A 13,072-nucleotide genomic window follows, 5' to 3' on the forward strand; every position below is an offset into this window, starting at 1 on the left:
GTATTGAATAAACTTAGACCAGTACATGAGTTTGATCTTCACATAGTTGTGCTCTAATCTCAACAGGAGAAGAGCTAGACCATGTAACAGTTAAAGCATTTTCTCTAGCTAATTTAGAGAGAATGTCTGCAACCTTATTACCCTTTTTAGGAATGTAATAACATTTCCAAGAGTTAAAACTACGAAACAAAGCTTAAATGTCTTTTATCATATTAAGTAATTGCCAATCAACTGAAGCATTGTTGTTAACTGCTTCCACCACTGTCTTTGTGTCAAGTTCAAAATGCACTCTCTCCAGCTTTAACCTTTGAGCCCAATTCACAGCTTCCCACAATCCCATACATTCTGCTTGTTCTGCATTTCGTATTCCTGTCAGATAGATGCACCTTGCGGCTTGCTGAGCACCTGGAAAATTTCGTATTATAAGACCAATCCCACTAATATTGTTATAGTTTAAAAATGAACCATCTATATTAATGGAAACAACATCCATATGAGGAGGGGACCAATGCACATTTCCACGACAAACTCTAGCGGCAGTGTTATGGGTCATTCTTCTTTGAGCTAAGTGGTCATTGATAAAGCTGCGGCATTTTAAAATAGTTCTTTCAGGGTTAGGGTTAACATTCTGAAAGACTTTATCACATTTGTCCTTCCATAAGAACCACACAATGATAGACCTTTTGCAGATTTCATCTGTCGAAATCTTTCTCTCATGGAAATCATCAAACCAACTTCTTATCCAATCCGAGAAGGAGGTAGGGTGAGATGGAGAGAAACCATCAATACAGAACCAAACTGCTCTTGCTAGATTACATTCCATGAGAACATGAACTGGAGTTTCTTGATCTTGTTCACAGAAAGGGCAGACAGGTACAGTTCCAGGCACTTTCATGCTTAGAATATCTCTTGTAGGAAGAAGGATTGAAACAGCTTTCCATAAGAATTATCGGATCCTGGGAAGGAGGAGGAGTTTTCACAATGATTTATAGATCTTGATCAGTCTTGGACCCATAGATTCTGACACATTATGTTCTTCATACATCTTCATGTATGTTGATTTTACAGAGAAGACACCATTTCTTTGAAGGAGCCATACTAATCTGTCTTCCTGAGAGTTGTAAATCTGGATACTAGAGATGAGTCTGACAGTATTGGGTTCAAATAACTCTTCCAAAATATTAATATTCCATGTGTTGTTATCTTGGTTAAAAAGTTGATGGACATAATTATATTGCGAATGAGAAGTACATCCTTGTTTTGGGAGCGGAGGAATCGATAAGGATTGGATCCATCTGTGTTTCCAGATCATAATCTTCTTACCATTACCCAGACACCAACATCATTTAATTGAACAAACTTCAGCTCAGAACTCATACTTCTCCATGACCATGTTGTGTTATATTTCTTCTAAAATAGAGTCAATTTATTACGAGATATCCCCTTTCCTCATAAGGGGCCTTTAAACCGTTAGATCATTATGTCCCATATCTAAAGGTAATTCCTATGGTAATATACAGACTCAATTATTTGTTAAGCCAGGTGGATGGTCAAACACATTTCTCCAGTATGGTAAATGCACTCAGTTGTTGAACATTACACGCGCATTCATGCATTGTCCGCCCACTGACCCATCTTTTCATTACAGATACAACAAATATACAAATAAAACTTTGGAAATGAGAGATGGGGTCGTTCGCCATTGACTAGGGTCAAGATATCAAAATCGCATATCAACACGGTTTCTGCTTCTGTGAGTTGAAGAACTTAACCTTCCAATTGAACCAATCATCTACTAGATTCTTTCAAGATTCTATAAGAATTGGGAAACAAAACGGGGGCTTAATTCCTCACCCAGACAATTCAGTGTCTGAATCCTAGTTAGCAATTCGGGATTCGGCAAACGTACGGAACGGCAAACGTACGAGTATTATACGGTTTTGTAAAATCCAGATTCGGTCCAAAATTCGGTCAACGGGACGTGATTCGTTAGTAATTCGGAACGGCATACGTACGTGTATAATTTGATTTATAAATGTGAGTTCGGTTCTGAAAATTCGGTATCTATATATAACAAATAATTTGTATTTATAAGGTCATACACCAATTTTTATGCATATGTGTGAGTTATTTAAAGAAAAAATAAACTTAATATGATGATATTAATAATATATACAACATTAGTTATCCAAGAGGACGTCGTATAGTGGTTTAAATGCTTGGTTAGTGAGTTTGAGATATCTCTCACCTTCACCTTCAAATCTCTTCAGTCATTTTTGTTTCATAAAAATTACAACACGTCTAATATTCGGTCGTGTATGATCGGGAGGCAGTAAAGCCCAAAAAGTGGGGTCTTTGAAAAGTAAAAGCCAAGAATTTATGGCGAATTAAGCGGACGTATCATTCGGGATACGTAAAATTCGTGAACGATTCGCGAATAATCCGGGAATGCCACATAATACGCGACTTGGGTTCGGAGTTACAAACGTACGCGAATAAGACGGTAAAATTCGTGATACGTAAAAATTCGCGAATGATTCGCAAATTATTCGCGAACTTACTAACTAGGGTCTGAATTACTGGATTTGTTAATTTCTCCCCCAACTGTCTACACCGCCATCTGCACCAATGGAGTTTCAAGCACCTCCGCCTTCCACCAATGACGTTCGAAATACCTCGAGAAACTCTCAACCACAGATAAATTCACACACTTCCTCTGAAAAACATCTTCGAAATCTACAACAAACCCTATGCGTTAAACTTTCAGAAGATTCATCTCCTGATATCCCAAAGAAGGAATTAAAAAACAAATCCACCTCTGCAGATTCAACTCAAACTTTTTATTCCTTCCCCTCCGCATCAGTCTCGAGTAACTCCACAACCTTTACAAAGAAAGAATATCCCAACCAAAACCTTTCTGAAAAGCCATCAACAAAACATCATAAACAGAAAAGAGAAAACACATCAATACCTTCAAAAGATACTACTGAAAAGAATTATCAATCAACTTTTTTCCAAAAGAAAAAAGAAGTTCAAACCCCAATCTTCCAACTGACGGAAAGGATGCAGAGTCTCATGCAATCACATAACGGTCATTGCCTGGCGGTTAAAGTGCTAGGAGGAGCTGTAGACTTTGGCCAACTCAGAAGAGCGTTATCAGGAAGATTATTCCCAATCCAGATACATCATATAGAAACAAAATCGCCTTTGAACATCATCCAAATGTCCCTAGAACATCAGATAGACAAGGAGTTCATCTTAGATAATCAACCTTGGTGGCAGGTTCGCATGTTGTCATGTTTGAAGGCTGGAATTTCTTCCTTCAACACCCAAAAGAATGTTTCAAGGTTGCTCCCTTTTGTCTCCAGGTTCTTAACCTTCCTAGATTTTTTAACGATGAAAAATCTATTCATGACCTCATAGAGAGATTGGAGATGGGGACAGTTTTGCAAATTGATCTTGATAACTCACCTCCGCGAGTTTATGTTATGATAGATCTAAACAAACCATTCACTCCAGGCGTGATGCTAAACATAGGAAAAGGTGCGTGGGTTCAGTTCGCTTATGAAAATATCCCTGTAGTATGTTTTATGTGTGGATTTCCAGGGAATGTCTTCAAAGATTTCACGAACTTCCTCGGAGTAGAACATGCCATGAGCTACAAACAACTCCCCAACTTCCCCTATGGCAAGCTCAATGCTAAAATGAAGGCGCCAGCGGCAAAAATTCCAAAAATGGGCTTCATGCAACAACACTGACCTTTGAACATTAACATGGACATAGGAGAATCGTCAACTACTCATCAAACCAAAGGAAAAGATTACGTCAAAGAACTTCAAGATCAACAGCACCAGCATAATCGACCAGAGAAGAACGCACCGGGGATACAAGTTCCACAGGCTGAGCATCAACCAATTAGGGTTAACGATCCAACAAAATCGCCCTTTTCGGCTCAGTTCCCGACTCATCTCTCAGCAGAAATGACTAGGAAATGATTAGCTTGGAACCCGGTTTCGACTCAACAAAAGCCTGTCAGAACCACTGTCACAAGCCAGCAACTGCACCCGCAAAATCAGGGCTATGAAAACTGTGCCCATGCAAAATCACCTGCAGCAAATGCTGCGTATACAGAGAATGTCATAAATAGGGCAGCCCAGAAGATCTCAGCAAGAGCCATGTCACTTGTACCAACTCAAAACCCTAACACATTAGTTGCACATGTGGAGGACCAATACAAAAATGCTAGCCCACATACACAGCTCAAATTTGAGAACAAAGGTAAAGGTAAGGCCCATTTTGTAGAAGCCCAGACAAGTGAAACTGGGGCCATGGATCACAAATCCGATCCGAATCCAGCACCATCACCGCAACCCAAAAGCGAAACGGGTATCAACAGAATGTTAGCGTTTTTCACACCGGACTATACTAATGTGTTGTTGAATGTGCTACAGAAGAAAGATGCAAAGGTAACACTGGTTGTTCACAATGTTAATGGCAAGCCTGAGGTAATAGTTACCACCAATGCAGCGCCGGAAAAGCATCATGACCTCATGAAACCAATAAGTACCTACAAGAGAAGGACTGTTAAAACTCCGACGAAGCTGCCAAAATACCTCATGCTACCAAATACACCGGATTTTGCGGCACAACCTCCACCACCCAAAGCAAGAAAATATTTGTCCTTGTCACAGTTGGAACCACATCAGGCATCTAAACCTAGAGTGTTGGCTTTTGAAGTACCAACTCCGAGAAGTAGGAAGCCGAGAAGCACTAGAGGCAACATCAAGAAGACACAGGAGCATACACCAACTGTTAACTTACCTGCCTCAGAGGATCAAGCAACTAATTCAAGGAATAAGGATGGAGGAAACGATCACTGCACTGCAACTACTAGACCAGCTTGGAAACTCTCTCTGGATCAAGGCAATGAACCAGCAGAGACTCACTCTTTTTTGCGAGGTGTTGGTTTAAACCAACACCCGCGCAAGCAACGAGCTACCTAGATTGGAACTGTCAAGGTATCCACAATACCTTGACAGTCTCTAAATTGTGCGATTACACGCGCAAGTTTAGACCACATTTACTTTTTCTGTCGGAACTTTAGTTATTGCGTCCCACATGTCTTTTTTGGAAACTTCTCTAGGATTTAATGGTTCTTTTACTATACCTAGTGGAGGACATAAGGGTGGCCTCTGCTTGATGTGGACTACCACCTTAATGTCTCAATCTTAGTGGCAAATCAAAATTTTATTCATGCTTATATTAGGCCTGCACAAACGCAATCTGCTCAACCATGGATGTTCACCGGAATTTATGGACCTCCACAACCAACTCCAAGAAAAGTTTTTTGGCAAACTTTTGATGAACTCATCACAACACCAACAGTCCCCTGGCTACTTATGGGTGACTTCAATGATATGGTAGCTCAACATGAAAAGAAGGGAGGAAGACCAGTAACAACCTGTTAAGTCAGAGTTTTCAATAACTTCATCAACAACAATGGACTGATTGACTTAGGGTTCCAGGGAGATGACTACACATGGTAAAACAACCAAACTGATGGCGGTTTTATCATGGAAAGGCTAGATAGAGGGCTTGCAACACAACTGTGGCTTGATGAAAACCCCAATGCTCTGCTCAGACACCTCCTAAGAATTGGATCTGATCATGCGCCAATTCTGTTGATGAAACAGGCCATGACAAGAAGAAATACTAAACTCTTTCGGATAGAACATCTTTGGTTCCTACATCCCCAAATGAAAGAAATTGTCATCACAACCTGGCAACATCATCATTCCCAGGAGGTGGGAAATAATCTCCTTATCTGAATGCAGGAAACTACCAAAGCACTGCAACAATGGCACACACAGACTTTCGGCCACCTACCAGAATTGCTAAGGGAAGCGGAATTCCAAATATAGCTGGCCCAATCAATATGTACTACAACTAGGGGCTCCGAACTTCTGTTTTGGATACAACAAGAAAAGGAAACAAGGAATTCGCACCGCCATGACACATACTGGAAAACAAAGAGCAAGAATTGACTGGCTACAGAATGGGGATCTCAACTCCAGGTTTTTCCATACCAAAGCAACAATCAACGCTAGAATAAACTATATCCATCATCTCCAAGATTTCAACAACAGATGGGTATACAACCAAAGAAAAATAGCTTTGATGCTGGTGCAACACTATGAGCAACAATACAAAACAAACCCAACTGAGGTGGACTTGCATTTATTCAATCAGATCATTCCAAGGATGTCAAACTACCACTGCATGGAGCTCATGAAACAACCCACAGTCGATGAAATTCACAAAGCCTTGCAGAGCATTGGATCAGATAAAGCTTCGGGACCTGATGGGTACACAAGTAAGTTTTTCAAGGTTTTTTGGGATACCACTAATACTCAAATCATTGAATTAGTGGTAAATTTCTTCGACAAGGTAGAACTAGCAAACCGGTTCAACCACACAAATATCACCCTCATCCCTAAAACTAAAAACCCGACAAAACCAAATGAGTTTACGCCTATTGGGCTGTGCAATGTAGTATATAAGGTCATTTCGAAAATTTTGGTCGACAGATTAAGACCTATACTACAATTTATGATAAGCCCATACCAAAGCGCCTTTATACCAAACCGAGCCATCCATGATAACATTGCTATTGTGACAGAGATCTTCCATCACATTATATCCTCGCCACCCACAAAAAATCCAAAAATAGCTTTGAAACTAGATATCAAGAAGGCTTATGATTGTTTGGATTTGGGATTCATAAGACAAACCCTCTTGACTTTAGGATTCCCAACAAAATTTGTGGAGTATCTGATGCTTTGTATAACTTCAGTTACCTACTCAATCAATGTCAATGGCAATCCTCAGGAACACATTAAGCCAACCAGGGGCTTGCGACAAGGCGAATCTTTATCACCTTATGTTTTCATAATGTGTTCAGAGATTCTATCTACCAATCTGGCTATTTTGGAGAATGAATCAAAGCTCAAAGGGTTAACCATTTCGTCCAAGACACCACCAATCCTCCACCTCATGTATGCTGGCGATCTTCTCATTACTTGCTCAGCGGATCAGACCACTTGTGACAACCTGAAGGAAATTCTCCACACCTATTCCAAGTCAGCGGGACAGGAAATCAACAGTGACAAATCAATCATCATACATCATCCCAATACAAACCAAAACAAAAAGAGACTGGCTCACCAGAACATTCAATATACCAACCACCCATAACCCGCCTAAATACCTGGGGGTCGAGTTCAAGCAAGGAAGAAATTCTTCTCCCACTTTCGCTCAGCTACTGCAAAGATTATAAAGAAAGGCTAAGGGATGGACGACAAAGTGTCTCAATCAAGTAGGAAGATAGATGCTTATCAACTCCAGTTTTTTTACTAATAGTCAATCATGTAATGCAAACTCAATTGCTTCCGGCGCACGTACACCAAAAGATTGACAAGATAGCAAGAAATTTCTTTTGGGGTCACGATAAAAATACGAGGAAGCTACACATGATTGGGAAAGATAAACTCAACATGCCCATAAAGCAAGGGGGCCTGGGGATACGGAACGCCAGAAAACACATTTTTGCCCTACTGGGTAAGAGGGTCTGGCAAATTCACGCCAATCCAGATACTATTTGCAATAATATGTACAGGAAAAAATACATGCAGCAGGAGCAGATTTTAAAAAGAATTCCGAAACCACCAACGACAGCAAGTGAGGCTTGGAAAAATCTAGCTAAAATCGCTCCCTTTGTCCAAGAAAATCATGGGATTCAAATAGGAGATGGCGAAACAACAACAATTAGTGAAAACTGGATCCCCATGCATGCAAACAACCTCTCATTGGGGGAAGCGGAAAACAATCTGGTTAGTACATTAATTGAACCTCACTCTTATCATTGGAACTCCAATATGCTAGAACAGATTTTTCCACCCATTTTAAGAGAAGTAATCAGAGGCATACACAATCCTAACCCCCCAATCCCAGATAAACCAATATGGCCTCACGTCAAAACGGGAAAATACACGGCCAAAAGTGGCTATGCAGTTGTTGATGGTGGTTTTTAGCTTAGGGTCAAAATCGTAAAACTATACATCCGACATGACGTCACTATGACCATTAGCACATTTATTGAATCAATCAGCATGCTTACGTAAGAATTACCGGGGTACTTTTTTTTTACATGGGTCATGTTCCACGGCAAAACCCTTAATATTGACTAACATCATCCATGTCAAACCCTAATTCTCATGCTACCACGCCAAGGCATGGCAACCATGCCAGCCGCACCACTGTTCCAATGGAAAACCATGCCAGCCACATCTCCGCGCCAAGAAATGCCAACCATGCCAGCCGCACCACTGTGCCAATGGCAAACCATGCCAGCCACATCTCCGCGCCAAGGCATGCCAGCCGCACCGCTGTGCCAATGGCAAACCATGCCATCCACATCTCCGCGCAAAGGCATGCCAACCATGCCAGCCGCACCACTGTGCCAATGGCAAACCCTGCCAGCCACATCTCCGCGCCAAGGCATGCCAACCATGCCAGCCACACCACTGTGCCAATGGAAAACCATGCCAGCCACATCTACGCGCCAAGGCATGCCAACCATGCCAGCCGCACCACTGTGCCAATGGAAAACCATGCCAGCCACATCTTCGCGCCAAGGCATGCCAACCATACCAGCCGCACCACTGTGCCAATGGCAAACCACGCCATCCATGTTGGCCGCACCATGCGCCAATGGCATGCCAAACCCTTGGCCCTAGCCATGCTGGCCGCACCATGCGCCAATGGCATGCCAAACCCTTGGCCCCACGATGAGAAGCTGTCCAAACCCTTTGCCCCACTATGCCAAGCCATCCGCAGCATTCTGCCTTGGCCCCACCATGCCAAGCCGTCCAAACCCTTGGCCCCACTATGACAAGACGTTCGCACCATTCTGCCTTGGCCCCACTATGCCAAGCCGTCCGCCCATTATGCCTTGGCCCCATTATGCCAAGACGTTTGCACCATTATTCCTTGGCCCCACCATGCCAAGTCGTCCGCGCCATTTGCCTTGTCCCTACCATGTCGGCCTTCCCTATGCGGCTACCAAAATGAAGGCGTGCGACGATCAATGGCCACCTTTCAATCCTAAATGAAAATCCTAGTCGTCCAAGGTCGCCAGACAACCATGGTAACCTTTGGCCCAAAACCCTAGTTTTGGCTACGCCAAACCGCGCCAAGGCATGTCATGCCACATGTGCCAATGGCATGCCAACCACCTTGCCGCGCCATACCATGCCTGCCTTCCCTATGCGGCTAACAAAACGAAGGCGTGCGACGATCAATGACCAATCCTAAATGCAAATCCTAGCCGTTTAAGGTCGCCAAACAACGCATGATAACCTTTGGCCCAAAACCCTAGTTTTGGCCATGCCAAACCGCGCCAAGGCATGCCATGCCACATGTGCCAATGGCATGCCAACCACCTTGTCGCGCCATACCATGCTGGCCTTCCCTGTGCGGCTACCAAAACGATGGCGTGCGACGATCAACGGCTACCCTTCAATCCTAAATGCAAATCCTAGACGTCCAAGGTCGCCATACAACGCCTGATAACCTTTGGCCCAAAACCCTAGTTTTGGCCACGCTAAACCGCGTCAAGGCATGCCATGCCACATGTGCCAATGGCATGACAACCACCTTGATGCGCCATACCATGCCGGCCTTCCCTATACGGCTACCAAAACGAAGGCGTGCGACGATCAACAACCACCCTTCAATCCTAGATGCAAATCCTAGCCGTCCAAGGTCGCCAGACAACGCATAGTAACATTTGGCCCAAAACCCTAGTTTTGGCCACGCCAAACCGTGCCAAGGCATGCCATGCCACATGTGCCAATGGCATGCTAACCACCTTGCCGCGCCACGCCATACCGGCCTTCCCTATGAGGATGCCAAAACGAAAGCCTGCAATGATCAACGACCACCTTTTCATGTAAGATGCAGATCTTAGCCGTCCAACGACCACCTTTTGGCCCTAGTTTGGTCGCGCCTAAACAAATCCAAAACCCTAACTTTTGGCCGCGCCTAAACCAGGCCATATTAAAGCCATACCGAGCATGCTTTCATGCCACTGGCTACCAAACGAAGGTTTGCAATAATCAACGGCTACCTTTCCTCTTAAGATGCAAAATCTCGACCGTCGAAGGTCAACGAGCCGGCGAGTCTTCCAAGATCGACTTGCCAGACGACAAGAACATGCTAGATGTTTTCCATGAAAACACTCGAGACATCAACGCATGTCACAAACTGGGGGATGCTCATTGGGTATTGGTTTGGCGGTTTACAGCGTGCGGCGTACACTACGGCCGTTATAAGAAAGTATCATAAGGATGAGGCGGTTAGTAAATGCAGGGAGTAATAGTGAAACGCTTTCTTTTATGGAACATCAATTCCAGGCGTTATCGGTTACCACCTCCTCCCATTAACTCACTGTTTTCTGTTTCTTAATGAGACCAGAGTACGTTTCACTTCGACTTGTATAAATAGGCATTACCTATTTCCACCGAACACAAGTTCAGGTCAAGAGCATACAACACTCTGAAAACATTTGCTAGCTTTTCATCTGTTAGCTTCCCACTTTCTGATACAAGTCGTAGAAAACAACTACTCTTCCAGAATCAACTGTTCTGGTCTTAACACTTTCTTCGCTTCCCTCCCCAAAACCAACCCTTCTCCTTTACTTTGTGACTGAAGCAAGTCTGGAACGACCATTTCTTGGTTTAGGCCGGATTTGTACAGATTGATCTCTCGAATCTAAAGTACTCCATTGAAGTACATTGTTTAGGGTTTAAATTCGTTTCTCACCCACACACCCAAAATTACCAAAATCAATAGAAACCGTTTCACCCTCAAACAATTGGCGGCCACAGTGGGAGATCAACCTCTCGGTTGCAATATCGATTTCCAAATTTCCGATATCACTTTTCACTTCCAACTCCAACATGGTGGAACTCAAATCCGGATCAGCTGCCGAGAACACCAACGCAGAATCTGTCCCTGGTGTTAACACTACTTCCAACAGCATCACTACGCCACCTACAAACCCCAGTAATACCGAAACCAATCCTTCAGGTGTAACACCACCGATCACTAGGGACAGAGCCGCTGCCGCCTCTAATGTCCCTGGGGAACTTGCTAATCCTGACAGTACTGAAAGTGCTCCTTCAGGCGTTACGCCACCAGTCACCAGGGCCAGAGCTTCCGCTACCGATCCTAACGCTTCGTCAAGCATGGAACCTCCAACTGCCACTAAGACTCCAACTACCCCACCAACGGGACAAGAAACCGGAGGAGCCAGAGGAAGCCGACCCTATATCACCATCCTGATTTGATGGAAATACATGAGGTTCTCGCTAGAGCCTAGACGGATATGGTCTTGATACAGAAAGAAGTACTCGTCTTCCTCAAATACCTGACAGAGCTTCTACCGCGTGAGTCACCCCCTCCAGAGCCGATTAGAAACGCCTCCAACACCCCCGACGCTAGCACCTCGGCGGAACGCATCTCCGCGGACGAGGAGATTCGTGTCATAACCCCATTAAAGAGAAGTCATTCATCCAATTTTGTCACACGAGAGGATCTGGAGCAACTTCTCCATAATCGAATCAAGAATGATGAAATAAACATGCATCAACATCAACCTCCTTACCCACCTGAAATTCAAAGGATTCCTCTTCCAAGAGGATACTCCTCTCCTTAATTCACCCTGTACGACGGCGCCGGAAATGCACGTGAACATGTCTCTCGCTTCTTGGAGTCCCTTGGCGAACATGAATACAATCACGTTCTTCGTCTGAGGGAGTTTTCGAAATCGCTTACCGGAAGAGCGTACACATGGTACAACAACATCGCGCCAAAAAGCATCCCCAACTGGGATGGCATGGTTACCGCATTTTACAAGAAATACTTCTTTGTTTCTGAACAAGTTACCTTCTCGGACCTAGGAAGGATGTACCAACGGGACAACGAACATCCAAATGATTTCGTTAAGAGATTCAGGGTTCAAGCACTAGACTGTCATGACCCAAACGTGACCGAGCAACATCTGGTAAATTCATGCATCAACGGTATTGCTCCCATTTACCGCGCCTTGCTAGAGAACCTGCGTTTCCATACATTCTCTGAGATCCATGAAGCTGTCAGGCGATCAGCAACGACAAAACCAGCATTATTAGAAAAAGCTAGACCAACTAGAGCCGGAGATGTACGCGAAACTCGCGGGAATAGACGTCTCATCAACAAGCAGTACAACGCTGGTCCCTCCTCTGTGAGCGTAGTAAACGAGGGAGGAAAAAGGAAGGCTCCGGCTACAGACCAGCAGCCTAAACGCGAAGCACCAGCACGACGAGCAACTCTGCTACGGAAGGACGCCGCTAAAGCTCCCATGCGTCATCACGAAGATGAAGGAAATACCCTGGATTTCCTGTTTCCCATTGAGGGGGTGATCGATCTCTTAGAAGCATGATTCAAGATGATGTTATCAGACTACCATCTCCCAGACGCCCACCGACTGAGGCCGAGACGGCAAACCCCAAATACTGCCACTACCACAGATTTTTTCACCACCCAACCAGTGATTGCAACATACTGAAGCATATTTTCAAAGAAAAGATAGAAGCAGGGGAACTTCAACTAGGAAACGAGGGAGTACATAGAGACCCACTTCCAGTGAGGAATTGTGGAGTCCCTGGGGACTCTGGGCACGAGACTGTGTGATCCATGATGCAGCACGTATGCGAAATTCTCTACCTTTCCAAGGTGCAGTGCCAAGATATCTTCACGGCTCTCAATCGTGTCGTGCCGGGAAAACGGCTTTTCCCCTCCACAGAAGCCACACCAAGAGCCCACGCTCTCTCAGCGAGCGGACTCAAAAAGGAAAACTGGGGACTGCTGACCACATCATATTTAAGAGGTATTGAATTCGACAACACGCTAATCGACACGGCCTATGACTTCAACATTGTTACTTTCAAGACTCTGAAAGCTGCGGGATTTA

Source organism: Papaver somniferum, unplaced genomic scaffold (genome assembly GCF_003573695.1).
Source record: "Papaver somniferum cultivar HN1 unplaced genomic scaffold, ASM357369v1 unplaced-scaffold_15, whole genome shotgun sequence".
In the NCBI taxonomy this organism is placed as follows: domain Eukaryota; kingdom Viridiplantae; phylum Streptophyta; class Magnoliopsida; order Ranunculales; family Papaveraceae; genus Papaver; species Papaver somniferum.